This window comes from Bubalus kerabau, chromosome 1, assembly GCF_029407905.1.
Source record: "Bubalus kerabau isolate K-KA32 ecotype Philippines breed swamp buffalo chromosome 1, PCC_UOA_SB_1v2, whole genome shotgun sequence".
Classification (NCBI taxonomy): Eukaryota; Metazoa; Chordata; class Mammalia; order Artiodactyla; family Bovidae; genus Bubalus; species Bubalus kerabau.
In genome coordinates, this window is record NC_073624.1 from 72,540,636 (window position 1) to 72,556,153 (window position 15,518).

General features: G+C 37.8%; 1 long non-coding RNA gene across 2 annotated transcripts in view; it reads right to left on the minus strand.

Annotated features, from left to right (window-relative positions):
• Window positions 1-1,496: 1,496 nt before the first annotated feature.
• The window catches only part of LOC129650693 (uncharacterized), a 76,502-nt gene continuing 62,480 nt past the window's right edge, over window positions 1,497-15,518 (minus strand). For both annotated transcript variants that reach the window (XR_008713936.1, XR_008713946.1), the window contains 4 exons: window positions 11,040-11,100; window positions 10,479-10,568; window positions 8,927-9,062; window positions 1,497-1,680 (listed from right to left, as the gene is read on the minus strand). This is a non-coding gene — a long non-coding RNA (uncharacterized LOC129650693). The remainder of the gene's footprint in view (window positions 1,681-8,926; window positions 9,063-10,478; window positions 10,569-11,039; window positions 11,101-15,518) is intronic.

The following is a 15,518-nucleotide window of genomic DNA, read 5'->3' on the forward strand; positions in this document are numbered from 1 at the left end:
CCCTTAAGTGGAATAAAGATTCATCTCCGGGGGAAGTCTATTTCACTGACAGTAACTCCTCCACAAACAAAACTTTTAACTTCAATAACTGGAAATAGACCAAAATGGAGTTCGCTTTTCCCTCAAAGTAAACTTGCATTTCTAAAGGCCAAAGGTCAGAGAATTGTTTTTATATATATATATATATGGTAGAAGTTTATGTTAGAAGTAAATAATCCTTTTGTAGTAGGAAACATTGTGTATAAATGGACATTTGCATGTGTATAACTGTAAGCAATTCTTATAAACTATTAAATAGTTTTTTATTTTCACAGAGTTAAAGCACTTATTCCCTCCAAAATGTCTTTGGAGTGCTATGTTTCACACAGACTTATTACATGTTTATTAAACTAGATGCCGTATTTAGAGATCTCAGAATCTCAAGAATATTGGTCTGTTTGGAAAGGTACCCTCCAAACAAACAATTTTTAAAAGATTTAACTGAAAACATTAATGTTTTGCTGATAAAAATGTGAAACAAATGTGTTTGAACTGAGTCTTTTGTGTCTGATTTACTTAGGAGGGTTTTCGTATGTGAAGCTTATTTACTAACATTAAAAGAGACATGAAACATATTGTTGATTGAAACTACAAAATAAACTGCACACTATGATGCTATTTCTATAAGTATGTGTACATCAAAATGTTCAAAAAGACATGTGCTAAAATGAGTTTTTCTCCCACCTCCAACTCTTAAGAATTGTATGACCCCAGAGAATCCCAGGGACGGGGGAGCCTGGTGGACTGCCATCTATGGGGTCGCACAGAGTCAGACAGACTGAAGCGACTTAGCAGCAGCAGCAGCAGCAGCAGCAAGGAAGTCATTTAACTACTCTGAATTTACTTTTTAATCTGAAATATAAGCAAGGAAAGGATAAAGTCAGAAAGGGTCATCAGCTTTGGAACCAATTTGTATGGGAACACGTTGTAACCTTCTATTTCCTTTTTGGTGACTAGTACATGACTGTCAGGAGAGACTCAATAAATGTTGCATTACAATGACTTTAATTGGATTGAATGAATGCATCTTGTGTAGACTACTTTCCATTGAACGAAATAATGTAATCAAAGTCCTTTGCACAGTGCCTAACACATAGAAAACAGTCAATGAAGTTTAGTTACACTTATCAACATTATTAGTCTTATCATTACATGACCATAAAAACTTTAAGACTGAAATCACTACAGAATTTCCAAATGAGTTTGGAAATGATACTAGAGGCAAGATGTCTTAGACTAATTCTTAAAAATAAAAGGCAGCTTAATTAAAACCTAAGCACCTGAGGATTTGAAAAGAAAAAAAAATTAAATCTCACCCATTATCTAATGTCATTCTTCCTTAATTCAAGACATGAATTAAATGACTCAGAGCCAAAGTATTTTAATAAGAATGTGAGATTTTTTTTTAAGTCACAAATCAGCAGAAGCAACTAATTTGCATAAGGCAAGCATCCATAAACTGCTATATCTACATCCATACACTGCCTTCCTCACAGGGAATGAAAGCAATGAGAAGCTTCTCAAACAAGTGCTGGAAGGGTGTGTTCCCAAGGCAAGAACAATCTGCAAATGAGGTTCAGCTGGTTGGGTTTTGTTTCCACTCTTTAGATTCTGCTCACATTCTTGGCTGTTGATCAGTTTCTTAGGAAAGAAAAAAAAAGTATGATAGATAAATTCTGACAGCTCAGGTTTGCTTGAGAGACAAAGTAAAATTAACACAGAGTTCCAATAACCCAGTAAGTTTTCAGGAATGTTCATCTAATAAAACGATGTAAAATCTTGAATCTCTCAGCAGAAAAAGAGAAAGGCTGTGCGCCACAAATAATTGTTATTAAATGCTAAAAAGCAGTCTTTCTAAACTGTTACCCATTCTCAGACATAAGTGCCACTAAAAATGGAGTCACTGAGTTATGTTCCCAAGAATAATTAACTCATGCTTTTGTGACCCCTAATTCCATATCAAAACTCACCTAGAAATTCCATGAAGAAAGAAACAATCACTTTGTAGGAGCAGAGGTTTATTTGAGAACTCAAACCACTGTAACCATTATTGAGACTTCCTGCATAGGCTCTATCAATTAAGAAGCCCCTTTAAATTCCTTAAAATCCTTATGAGTACAGCTCTGTACAAACTATTATGTGTAAAATAAGCTGCAAGGATATATTGTACAATAGGGAGTATAGTTAATACTTTATAATAACTATAAATGGACTATAACCTTTAGAAATTGTGAATCACTATGTTGTGTACCTTAACATATAATATTGTACATTAACTATAGCTCAGTAATAACAATGGAAACCTTAAGAATACAGCTCTAATTTTAAAAAAGGAAGAGGCATTTAATTATACCCAAAAAAGTCATTATGAGAGTAAGAAATAAAGGATAGAGGAATGCATTTTTCCATGAAGCAGGAAAAAGTAGTTAACAATGAAATTATAAAGACAATGAATAATATCAATTGAATAACTATGATATTCAAGGCATCCATACTCACAATATTTTAATTCCCTCGAAAACTTTATGTGATGAACATTTATTTGCCCCTATTTTTCTGAAGGGAACATCAGTTCATATACTGTAACAGTTTTAGTTAGAGTAAAGAATACTATCTGCTTTGATAAACAGACCCCAAATCCCTCTAGCTTAATGGAATAAAAGCTTACATCTTTCTCACGTCTCCGTCCAGTGCAGACATATTGTTTGAGCAGTCTTCCACATACTCATGCAGGGATTCAGACTCTCATCTTTTCAGATTAACATATGCTAGAGCCTCAGAATCTATGGATCACATTACCTCTACTCATGTTCCATTACCAGAACTCAGTTACATGGTCACATCTAATTATAGGCTAGGAAATGAGGCCTTCTGCTTCAAGGAAAATGAAATAGCGAGAGCCTATTTCTGGTTATCAAGTAACTTGTCCATGGCACATAATTGACGGGCTTTGACCTCATGAACCTTACAGTCTCTAAAGACACAAATGCACATAAAAGTAAGATTGCAACTACAGGGGTACCATAAAATAGAAAGACATGGGCTTTGAAAGTTTATGAAGGAGGCTGGAGGGGAGTAACAATTGAATGGAAATTTGAGAGATGAGTGGAAGAAGGTTCTAGGCAGAGGAGGCAGCAGGTGCAAGGGTCCATTAACAGGAGAGAGCCTGGTAAATATGAGGACATTTAAACAAGCCTTTGCAGCTGAAGAAAAGAGAGAACAAAAGAGTGGGGAGATATTTGGCCTGGAAGGTCGTGCTGATCAGTGCTGCCTTTATCTCCAGGGTAAGGAGAACCAGAGTTTTAAGCAGGAATATGAATTGATTGGATTTGTTAGTTGAAAGCATCTGTCTGTATGCCTTGCAAAGAATGGATTGAAGAGGGTGTCCAGTGGATAGTCAGAGACCCCCAAGGAGGCTATAGTACCTGATCAAATAAGGTACTATTGGACCAGTAGTGTGGGCGGGGAGACAGAAAGAAGAAAAAAGGGATTTGAGAAGCATTTAGGAATATATAAATCTTTGTGATTGACTGGATTTAGATTGTATCTAGAGTTAGCAGCAGCATCAGAGAATGACAGGGATTTGTGAATACTTTCTTGACAAGTCTAATTACATTAAAAGTAGCTTTATTCAGAGAACTTATTAAGTAAGGCAACATTCATATAAAATACAAATAATGTTATGCTGTTTTATAATTAGAACCTATTGATTTTTTAAAGTAAAAGTAAAAATATTAAAATAGTTCTATTCCTTGCCAGTCCCCCTCTTATGTTTCTTTTAAGTATCAGACTAGATTTCTTTTTAATTAGTCTCCTCATTTTTCATAACTTATTTTTTTTTATTTCCTTTAAACTTAGGAAATTCATGGGAGATTCAAACACATTTTCTAAATCTACTTGAGAAAAGAAGCAACATTCTTTGGTTGCATCCAGATGTTCTAGCCAGTTAAAATGGGGCGATTTTGTGAATGGAAAATTGGCTGGGTGGAAAATTCCCCTAATCTTGTTGTGATTACCTAAACTAAATTTGTGTCCTTCTAAATAAACACTACAATGGCCCCAAAGAACAATATTTTTGTCTTGTCTTGGAAACAGATATACACGTCATGGCTGTGCACGTTAGAAGTGCTGCTGCTGCTGCTGTGTCGACTCTGTGCAACCCCATAGATGGCAGCCCACCAGGCTCCCGTCCCTGGGATTCTCCAGGCAAGAACCCTGGCGTGGGTTGCCATTTCCTTCTCCAATGCACGAAAGTGAAAAGTGAAAGTGAAGTTGCTCAGTCATATCCGACTCCTAGCGACCCTGTGGACTGCAGCCTACCAGGCTCCTCCATCCATGGGATTTTCCAGGCAAGAGTACTGGAGTGGGGTGCCATTGCCTTCTCCGGTGGTTAAGACTACATTATTCCAATTCACAGGGTGTGGGTTCAGTCCCTGGTCAGGAAAATAAGATCCCATATGCTATTGGGTATGGCCAAAAAAATAACAAATAAATAAAGAACATTCTGATTTCCATGTTAAGAAAAAGGGAAGAGAATACCACCCCTTCTAAACCAGCCAGTATTACCTAAAGTCAGATTTCTAATCACATTTTCAGATTGTCTAAATCAAGTGGTCCTCAGAGGTCACTAAACCCACCATAGAAATGAACAGGTAGTGGTTATCTTCTTTACTTCTCTCTGGAGTCAGTGGAGAATGGATGAGAAGGAGTGTTCACATGTACCTTCTTCAAGTGAGTCTCTAATTAAGTAATCCCCACTACTTACCAATTTCCTTTTGCAGGGTTCATCTTTGGGTACTAGCAACTCTCCTGCAGTATAACAGCCCTGGATAGTCCTAAAACTGAGCAAGCAGAACTCACAGCTCCTAATCAGAAATCAATTTCATTGTTCCCAATGCCTTTCAGTGGGATTGTGCCGTGCTTAGTTTCTCAGTTGTGGCCACATGGACTGTAGCCCACCAGACTCCTCTGTCCATGGGGATTCTCCAAGCAAGAATACCGGAGTGGGTTGCCATGCCCTCCTCCAGAGAATCTTCCCAACCCAGGGATCAAACCCAGATCTCCCACACTGCAGGCAGATTCTTCGCCATCTGAGCCACCAGGGAAGATCAAGAATACTGGAGTAGGGATAGGGTAGCCTGTCACTTCTTCAGGGGAAATTCCCGACCCAAGAATTGAACCAGGCTCTCCTGCATTGCAGGCAGATTCTTTACCAGCTGAGCTATCAGGACTAGGTATTAATATTTCCCTGACCTTGGAAAACTTTAGGGCAAGTTCCATGACTTTGGTGGTCACTTTTAGGTAACGAAAAGTTTCCAGTTATTTTGAGGCAATAACATCATCTCAGTTTAGTAACTGATCCATCCAATCCAGTGAAACAGCCAAAACATGTCAAACCTTCAAGGCTAAGTTTCATCTCCTTAGGTATGGACCTTCTCAGAAAGGGAAAGGGGAAATGATCAGTTTCCTCCCCTCTTTAGACAAACTGATAATCATGTTTCTGAGCTTTGGAGGCATGTGGTTTGAAGGAATACAGAGACAGGAAAGCTCTTTCTTGGCTACCATTTATTTTCTCATTGAACATCTCCTGTGGACCCTTCTGGAGGTAAATCACAGGTAATCTCTCACCAGCATTCTTTTCTAAGAATGAATGTGGTTTTTCTGCATGGTCACTTACAGCTTTTCCCTCACCTCTAGAATCTGGCCTGTATCTCCACTCACCCTTTTCTCAGTTGCCACATCCCTCAGGCAGCGCAGGATAAACTATATTTATCCTTGTACAAGATAAATGCAATTCCACACACATAACACTTCTACCTTTTGGGATGACAATTCAAGACCAACGTGGGACAAAATAACTCTCCTAATGTATCCTCCTCTAATCTCTAATCTTCTAACCCATTTATAATCTTATTTGGAAGAGCAGTTTAAGTCTCATGGAATGAGATTTTGTCTATCTCTTTTGCAAGTCCTGTATGGCGACCTCACATTTCTTATTGAAATATAGCATCTATCATCATGGAAATTTAGCCAGAACTGAAGCTAAAATAATTACATTTAAATAACTTATTATCTTGCCTAATTAAACAGATTTCTCAGTTAAATTTTGGTTCCTGCTGATTATGCTGTAATGTTACTTTGGTATGTTTTGAAAGGGTTTCACCTTCTGATTAGACTGTTCTGTATTTTAAATTCTAACTCTTTTGTTCATAAAATTGCAAATGACCATCAGAGCAACTAATTTAATCTCTGTTAGATCAGTGATTGTAATTGTTTTTCATAGGTACCATTCTTCTTAGTAGCTAGCAATCAACAGGGCTTTTGATATTATGACAAATTATCTGGTATCTCATTTGTCTAGAAACAATATAGAAAGTGGGGTAGACTATAAAATATAGCAAGGCATTTTTAGTCTACAGATTTTCAAATTATTTTTGTTTTCAAAAGGGAAAGGAATGCAGCTCAGAAAACTCTTAAGTGTCTGAGTAGTAGAATTATGGACCCGCTATGGTTGGATATTATGTTTGAGCTCCTGGACTCTTGGGGGTGTGAGGATGTTAGCAGACCAAAGAAAGCATGCTCCCAAGGATGGACTGCCTTCAGGGATGGTACTTATCTACAGAAGCCCATCACTTTTTGTAACACTTTATCCTCATATCATTCCCATGACCGCTACCAAGTGACTGGGGATATGGAAAACTTAACATCCTTTGCCTCTTAAATTCTTTGAAATATAGGCTGCCTCGAAATGTTCAGTGTTCCTCCCTAATTACAAGTTCTTTGGAAAATGAGCAAACAGGGAATTAAACCGAGACTTTTTTAAGACATGAAACTGGAGCCTATTATACAGAATGAAGTAAGTCAGAAAGAAAAACACCAATACAGTGTACTAAAGCATATGTATGGAATTTAGAAAGATGGTAACGATGACCCTATATGCAAGACAGCAAAAGAGACACAGATATAAAGAACAGACTGTCAGACTCTGTGGGAGAAGGCGAGGGTGGGATGATTTGAGAGAATAGCATTGAATCGTGTGTATTATCATATGTGAAACAGATCACCAGTCCAGGTTCGATGCATAAGACAGGGTGCTCAGGGCCTGTGCACTGGGATGACCCTGCGGGATGGGATGGAGAGGGAGGTGGGAAGGGGGTTCAGGATGGGGAACACATGTACACCCATGGCTGATTTATGTCAATGTATGGCAAGACCAATACAATAGTGTAAAGTAATTAGCCTCCAATTAAAATAAATTAATTAAAAAAATAAGAACATGTTTAAGATAAAAGTCATTTATCTTAAACTTTCTTCTAATGCTCATTAAGATAATTTTGATTACTTTTAGACTTTAGCCCACAGGAAAATGTTTTGTTTTGTTTTCCAGGGTGGTTAGCTGTGAATTAGTGGTTCTAAATTTTGCTACACATTATTATCACCTGGGGAACTATAAAAAATCCCAAATCTCAGAGTATATTCCAGACCAATTAAAGCACAACTCCTGGGAGTGAGGCCCAGGCATCAGCATTTTTTTTAACTCCTCAGGTGGGTCCAGTACAGAGCCAAGTTTGAGAACCACTACTGCGCGTGAATGACTGTTGGCCTTGTGCAAATACAGGGAGGACGCAGGGAAGTTCTTCCTTAGCCCTTACAGATAGCACTCAACACCACAAGTGGATGCTGTTTTCAAAAATCCAAAAAAGGAAAACCAAAATCTATAAAATAGAGGGTGTATGACTTACATTAAAATGTCTTTTTTTAAAGAAAGTGTTCATCAAAGACTCCTTTAGAGAGTAAATTCTCTTCATAAATGAAAATATTCACCACATGTACAAAAGTAACTTGTAATAATCTAAGAAAACATGTGTGTTCTACTATAACCTCAACCAAATATGTCTCACATCTGAATTTATCTCCCCAAAATTGAGTTGCTCTCCTGACATCAGTAATTCTGTCAATAATGAAATATTCACTGTTCCCTGGTCTTGACCTCTGAAAGACATTTGTCTTTATTTTATTTTATTTATCATTCTATGTAATAAAAGCCTGTTTGCATCTTTTCAAAGTGATCCTACTTTCTGTTTTTATATTACCTTCCTTATAAGGCCCACTTTTATTCCAGGATTATCACTAAAGCCTCCTAAAGTATCTTCCTGCTTTTAGTTTTCATTAAAAATTCTCCCATGTCCTGCACTTCTCAAAAGTCTTCAGTAGTTTCCAATTGCATTTAGAATAAAGTTTATGCTCTTTATTTTTTTGTTTTTTTTTTGTTTGTTTTGTTTTTCTTTTTTTAATATAAATTTATTTATTTTAATTGGAGACTAATTACTTTACAATATTGTATTGGTTTCGTCATACATTGACATGGATCCACCATGCGTATACATGTGTTCCCCATCCTGAACCCCCCTACCACCTCCCTCCCCATCCCATCCCTCTGGGGCATCCCAGTGCACCAGCCCCGAGCATCCTGTATCCTGCATTCAACCTGGACTGGAGATTCATTTCACATATGATAATATACATGTTTCAATGCCATTCTCCCAAATCATCCCACCCTCATCCTCTCCCATAGAGTCCAAAAGACTGTTTAGCCTGGCCTAGCCCAGCCTGGCCTACTAATCCTCCACAATTTGACTTTACATTCATATCTTTCATGTCTCCCTTGCAGAAAATGCTAGATATATTCCATCATTCTATGACTTTTTGTAATTTTTTCTCTGAAGAATATCCTCCTTACAGTTTTCTTCCCATTCTTATTTTACTCTCATTTAAGTCTCAAATCATATCCACTATCCTCCAAAAAGTCTTCCAGGCCAGGCCACCTGTACCTGTGGAAATCTCTTAATCTCCCTCTCTTTCTCTCTGTCTCTCATTAATTACTTACTGTTATATGAGCTTTTCAGGGCTGCCTTTCCATTACCGAGTTTTCCATGTATGTTAAGTCCCATCTCCTCATCCATGGTGTAAGCTTCTTGAGGGTAGACACCTTCAATGTTTTCTCCATATAACTTAACACTGTGCTATCCACAAAACAGATGTTCAGTAAGTATTTTATTGAATACAACATTTCATAAGGAAGAAGTACCACTAATCTCTATCATGTTTTCTGAGTAGAGAATTTCTGTTGTTTAATCTTGTCAGGTAGGGATCTAAGTAAATTCTTTTCATGATAGACTTGGGATGAGAAAAGAGAGATAATGTCTCTCCAGCTTTTATCCACCCTTAAATGTTTCAGTGCCTAACACTGAAATAAATTATAGGACTAGAGATTAGAAGTAAAGAAAATGATAAATTCCTAATGATTTATTTTTAATTAAATTAATGGAAAGGAATATCATGTCCCTAGGTAGAAGAATTAAACATTTCCAAGCTTTATTCCAAAAGAAAGAGTAGATTTAATGAAATTCTATCTATGCAAATGAGAGCTTGTAAAAATTATCCCAAAATTCACTTGAAAGATGAATACAAGGATAGTAGAGAAAACAAAGATAGCAAATTTCATTTTTAAAAACTAAAAATAATTAAGTAGTAATACTAGTAAATATTTTTAAAAAGTAAGGTTGCAGTAATTACAATAGTTTTGGCCCAAAAACAGACATATAGAATAATGCAACAGAACAGATAACCCAATTGTATAAGAACTTAACAAATGATGAAGGAAATATTACAAATCAATAAGGTTGAGGCTTATCCAATAAATGGTATATAGATAATTGACCAAGAATTTTAAAAACAATTTATTTAATCCTTCATTTTAATCACAGAAATCAATTTCCAAAATACTTAAAGTTAAATATAACAAACCTCTGAGGGAAAAAAGAACTTTCTAAGCAAAACAAATGTCCAAAAATCAAAATAAAGAAATATTTTTGCTATAATCAAATAAAAGTGAAAGAAAGTGAAAGTGAAGTCGCTCAGTCATGTCTGACTCTTTGCAACTCCATGGACTGTAGCCCACCAGGCTCCTCAGTCCATGGAATTCTCCAGGCAAGAGTACTAGAGTGGGATGCCATTTCCTTCTCCAGGGTATCTTCCTGACCCAGGGATCGAAACCTGGGTCTCCTGTATTGCAGGCAGACACTTCACCATCTGAGCCACAGGGAAGCCCCATAATCAAATAAAAACCTGAATTATAAAATAATTGTAAGATAAGAATACATGCAATTAACATAACTAACGAGAGTTAGGGTTCTATACAAATTACTAAAACCAAACCCACAGAAGATTCCCTACAGATAAAAGGCAATTCATAGAAAAGTAAATTTTAAGAACGAGTGAAAATATTCAATCTCATCAGTTAAAGAGGTTTTGATCAAATTATAGTAGCCAATGTTTACAAGGATAAGGTGCAATAGGTGTGCTCATATTTTGCCATGGGGAGCTTAAGTTTGCAAAACTCATTTAGAAGCAATTTGATATTTTACTTAATATTTTACCCAGGATTTGCATTTTGGGGAGCATATTCTAAAAACAATTCTAAATGTTAGGAGGGGAAATTGCATACAAGTCATTCTTCCCAGCATTATCTGCAATAGAAAAAAAAAGAAGAAACAATTAAAATTTCCATAGAACAATATTAATAATGATATTTTTATCATCCAATGTTACACTGCTGCTGCTGTTGCTGCTGCTAAGTCGTGTCAGTCGTGTCCGACTCTGTGCAACCCCATAGACGGCAGCCTAACAGGTTCCCCCGTCCCTGGGATTCTCCAAGCAAGAACACTGGAGTAGGTTGCCATTTCCTTCTCCAATGCATGAAAGTGAAGTCACTCAGTCGTGTCCGACTCTTAGTGACCCCATGGACTGCAGCCTACCAGGCTCCTCCGTCCATGGGATTTTCCAGGCAGTCAGTAAAAATAGTATTCAAAAAGATTATGCCATACAATGGAATAATATTAAGCCATCAATATGAAGTATTGATTCATAACTCAATATGGATGAACCTTAAAAATGCTATCCTAAGCAAAAGAAGCCAGACACAAAATGATTCCACTTACATAAAATATCCAGATTAGGCAAATTCATTGAGAGAGAAAATAGATCAGTGGTTTCCAGGGACTGAAAAAAGAAACAGGGAATTATTGTTAATAAGCAGATGAGATTTATATGAAGGGATGAAACTTCTGGAATTAGTGATAATAACAATGTACTGCCTTGCGAATATGAAATCATTGAGTTGAACCCTTTAAAAGAGAAATTTTATAGTATGTGAATTATAGCTCAGTAAGTTATTTTTAAAGACTATATCAGTATGGAAAGTGTTCACGACATAAGGGTGAGAAACACATAACAAACAAACAAACAAAAAATTATATAGGCAAAATACAACAATTCCTTAACTGTAAAATAAAAATTTTTGAACAACTGAATATAGGAGGAAACAGCTATAGGGAAGAAGAGAATGGACTGGTAAAGTAAACAGAATGAGGTGAAATAACTTTGTTATTTGTAATGCAAAGCTGTGTTTTGGTAGGCATTCTTGGAGACATCTTGTAAGAGGTCTGACAGCATCTTCCTAAACAAATGATAATCTGTGCTTAGCCATTACTTCCCTGGTCATCATATACAAGTACTCAGATGACAAGCTGACTGAAAACATTTTAATTAATAGTGTAGCTGTTTTAATTTAGGCACCTATTCTATATCTGAACTGTAAGAGTGTGATTGCCTTTCATTGCGTATTTTTAAAAAATTTGTTACTGTGCTTGAGTAGCCAAGGTCTCAGATGTCTGGATAGTCTGAATATGTGTCAGAAATTATATTTACTGACAAGTCCCTCAAGAAAAGAATACCTCCCTGGTAGGCAATGGCGCCCTACTCCAATACTCTTGCCTGGAAAATCCCGCGGATGGAGGAGCCTGGTGGGCTGCAGTCCATGGGGTCGCTGAGGGTCAGACGCGACTGAGCGACTTCACTTTCACTTTTCATTTTCATGCATTGGAGAAGGAAATGGCAACCCACTCCAGCGCTCTTGCCTGGAGAATCCCAGGGAGCCTGGTGGGCTTCCGTCTATGGGGTCACAGAGAGTCAGACACGACTGAAGTGACTTAGCAGCCGCAGCAGCAGCAGCTGCCACACAAGTGAGCCTAAGATAGCGGAGCTCACGTCACATCATACCTGAACTAACACTTATTATTTCTCAATCATTCACAGAAGTCACACTCCCAAGCCAACTAGGAAATCTTACTTTTCTGTAGAGACTCACAGTTTCCAAAGAGACTCAACCCTCATCTTCCACATCAAATTAGCTAAATTCTCCCTCTAGTTCAGTTCACTTCAGCAGCTCAGTTGTGTCAGACTCTTCGTGACCCCATGAACTGCGGCACGCCAGGCTTCCCTGTCCATCACCAACTCCTGGAGCTTGCTCAAACTCATGTCCATCAATTTGGTGATGCCATCCAACCATCTCATCCTTTGTCATCCCCTTCTCCTCCTGCCTCAATCTTTCCCAGCATTAGGGTCTTTTCAAATAAGTCAGTTCTTCCCATCAGGTGGCCAAAGTATTGGAGCTTCAGCTTCAGCATCAGTACTTCCAATGAATATTCAGGACTGATTTCCTTTAGGATGGACTGGTTGGATCTCCTTGCAGTCCAAGGCACTCTCAAGAGTCTTCTCCAACACCACACTTCAAAAGCATCAATTCTTCAGCGCTCAGTTTTCTTTATGGTCCAGCTCTCACATTCATACATGACTACTGGATAAACCATACATACCTTTGACTAGACAGACCTTTATTGGGAAAGTAATGTCTCTACTTTTTAATATACTATCTAGGTTGGTCATACCTCTCCTTCCAAGGAGTAAGCGTCTTTTAATTTCATGGCTGCAATCACCATCTGCAGTGATTTTGGAGCCCAGAAAAATAAAGTCTGTCACTGTTTCCATTGTTTCCCCATCTATTTGCCTTGAGGTAATGGGACTGTATACCTTGATCTTTGTTTTTTGAATGTTGAGTTTTAAGCCAGGTGTTTCACTCTCCTCTTTCACACTCATCAAGAGGCTCTTTAGTTCCTCTTCACTTTCTGCCATAAGGGCAGCGTCATCTGCATATCTGAGGTTGATATTTCTCCCAGCAATCTTGATTCCAGCTTGTGCTTCATCCAGCCTGGCATTTTGCATGATATACTCTGCATATAAGTTAAATAAACAAGGTGACAATATACAGCCTTGACGTACTCCTTTCCCAATTTTGAGCCAGTTCATTGTTCTATGTCCAGTTCTAACTGTTACCTCTTGACCTGCATACAGATTTCCTAGGAGGCAGGTCAGGTGGTCTGATATTCCCATCTCTTTCAGAATTTTCCGCAGTTTGTTGTGATCTACACAGTCAAAGGCTTTAGCATAGTCAATGAAGCAGAAGTAGATATTTTCCAGAATTCTCTTGCTTTTTCTATGATGCAACAGATGTTGGCAATTTGATCTCTGGTTCCTCTGCCTTTTCTAAATCCAGCTTGAACATCTGGAGGTTCTCAGTTTGTGTACTGTTGAAACCAAGCTTGGGGAATTTTGAGCATTACTTTGCTAGCATGTGAAATCTCACTTTCTTTTAGAGACTCACAGTTTCCAAAGAGATCCAGCCCTCTTCTTCCACATTAGCATTAGCTAAATTCTCCCTCTATGAAAAGAAACAAAGCCCACTTCTCCCCTTTTTAACTAGTACCTCATCTTCCTTCCCCTCTGGTTCTCAGAAAGAGTAGCTGAAGCCATAAAGCCTACTTGTTTTATCCGTGCCTTGTGAACTGGTGATCCTGTGTAAAGACATACTCAGTAAAGCAGAGAGAAAGAACCCTCTGTTGATTTCTGCCTCTATTACTAGAAAATTAGTTTCTTATCAGAGTAACATGCCTAAACTTGCCTAATTCCTAGAGGTATTGATAAAATCTAAAACTAAAAGCCAAATATTTGAGGCTTATGCTTTGATTTTAGTCAAAAAGCATCTGCATTTTAAAAATTATTTCCCTTAAGAGAGTTCTTAGAACTGTTCCAGATGTGTTATCATTTGTAGCTGCCAGTAAAATATGTGAGTGGATATTTCTAGGAATCACAGAGTAAAAATGTTCCTACAGTGACGTGAAGAATTTGACAAGTAGTGTACAGCATGTGACACATTATTTTTATTTTCAGAGTTTGTTGAGAAATTGTTAAACACCCAATTAGGCATCGCTTATCCCCAAACACTTCCTGGCAATATGTTTATAGACTTAACTCACTTGAGTGGTTTTAAGGATCCAAAATATATTCTAAGGAATGAGAGTTTGACTTCTAAATACAAGTAGAAACTTCTCTAGGAATATTTTTTTCCCATGTACTATTCTTCGTGTTTCACTCACTACTTGATAGTAAGTAAATTGTTTATTGTTTAAACCATTAGGATAATACTCTTCATCAGAGGCCTACTCTACCTGGATTGAAATCCCAAGTTCCTTCATGTCTGCTGTGTGCCTGAGTAATGCACTTAACCTCAAGTTCCCAAGTTTCCTGATCCATTAAATGGAAAGTTTTTTTTTCCTTTGGGGAATACACACAGTGTATGCATACATGCATGTTTAATTTCTTCGGAGGGAATAGTTTTTTTTTTTTTCTCTGTTGGAGGTTTATTCACTTCTCTAAACCACTTAATACAACTATGACAAAGAAAAGCACTAGTCTAAAATGTTAGTTATAGGTTGGGGTGAGGGAGAGCCTAGAGGGAAAAAAATGTATATATGGGCTTCCCAGGTGGCTCAGTGGTAAAGAATCCGCCTGCCAATGCAGGAGACACAGGAGGCACGGATTCAATCTCTGGGTCGGGAAGATCCCCTGGAGGAAGTAATTGCAACCCACTTCAGGATTCTTGCTTGGAAAATTCCATGAAAGGGGTGCCTGGCAGGCTATGGTCCATAGGGTTGCAAAGAGTTGGACTTAACTGAGCAACTGCACACACACACACACACACACACACACACACACACACACATACAATACTAAATAAGAACCATCTGTTAAGGCAGAAGGCCCAGAGTACAGAGCAAATGGGTGAGGAGGTCTCATAGATGCGGAGCATAGAAATTCCACCCAGGGTGGAGAGCCATACAAATGGGACCCAGAGTACATCGCTGTACTTGCCAGACACATATAAATGAGAATCTTTAAAAACTTGAGCAAATCATTCTCAAGGTAGAGCAGGTTCACAAACACACAATCTCAAGCCCCAGGGCTTGTCTGTTTCCTCTTTCGCATCACAAAATCATCTAAGAATCAGTAAGGAGTTCCATAAGCTTCCTCTTCCTTATCTCTCTTCTCCGCTTTAAGTTTCCTCTAAGTGTATAAAAAAATACAGTGAACCACCTTTTATGGAAGCCCTTTGTCCTGAGCACTCTTGTTCATTGTACTGCCTTTCAAGGTGAAAACAAAAGGAACCTTAGCTAAAGTTGTTTTAAAATTAAAAATCAATTTAGTTGCCATGAGTATTGAAAGCAATGATTTATCTGAAGTGC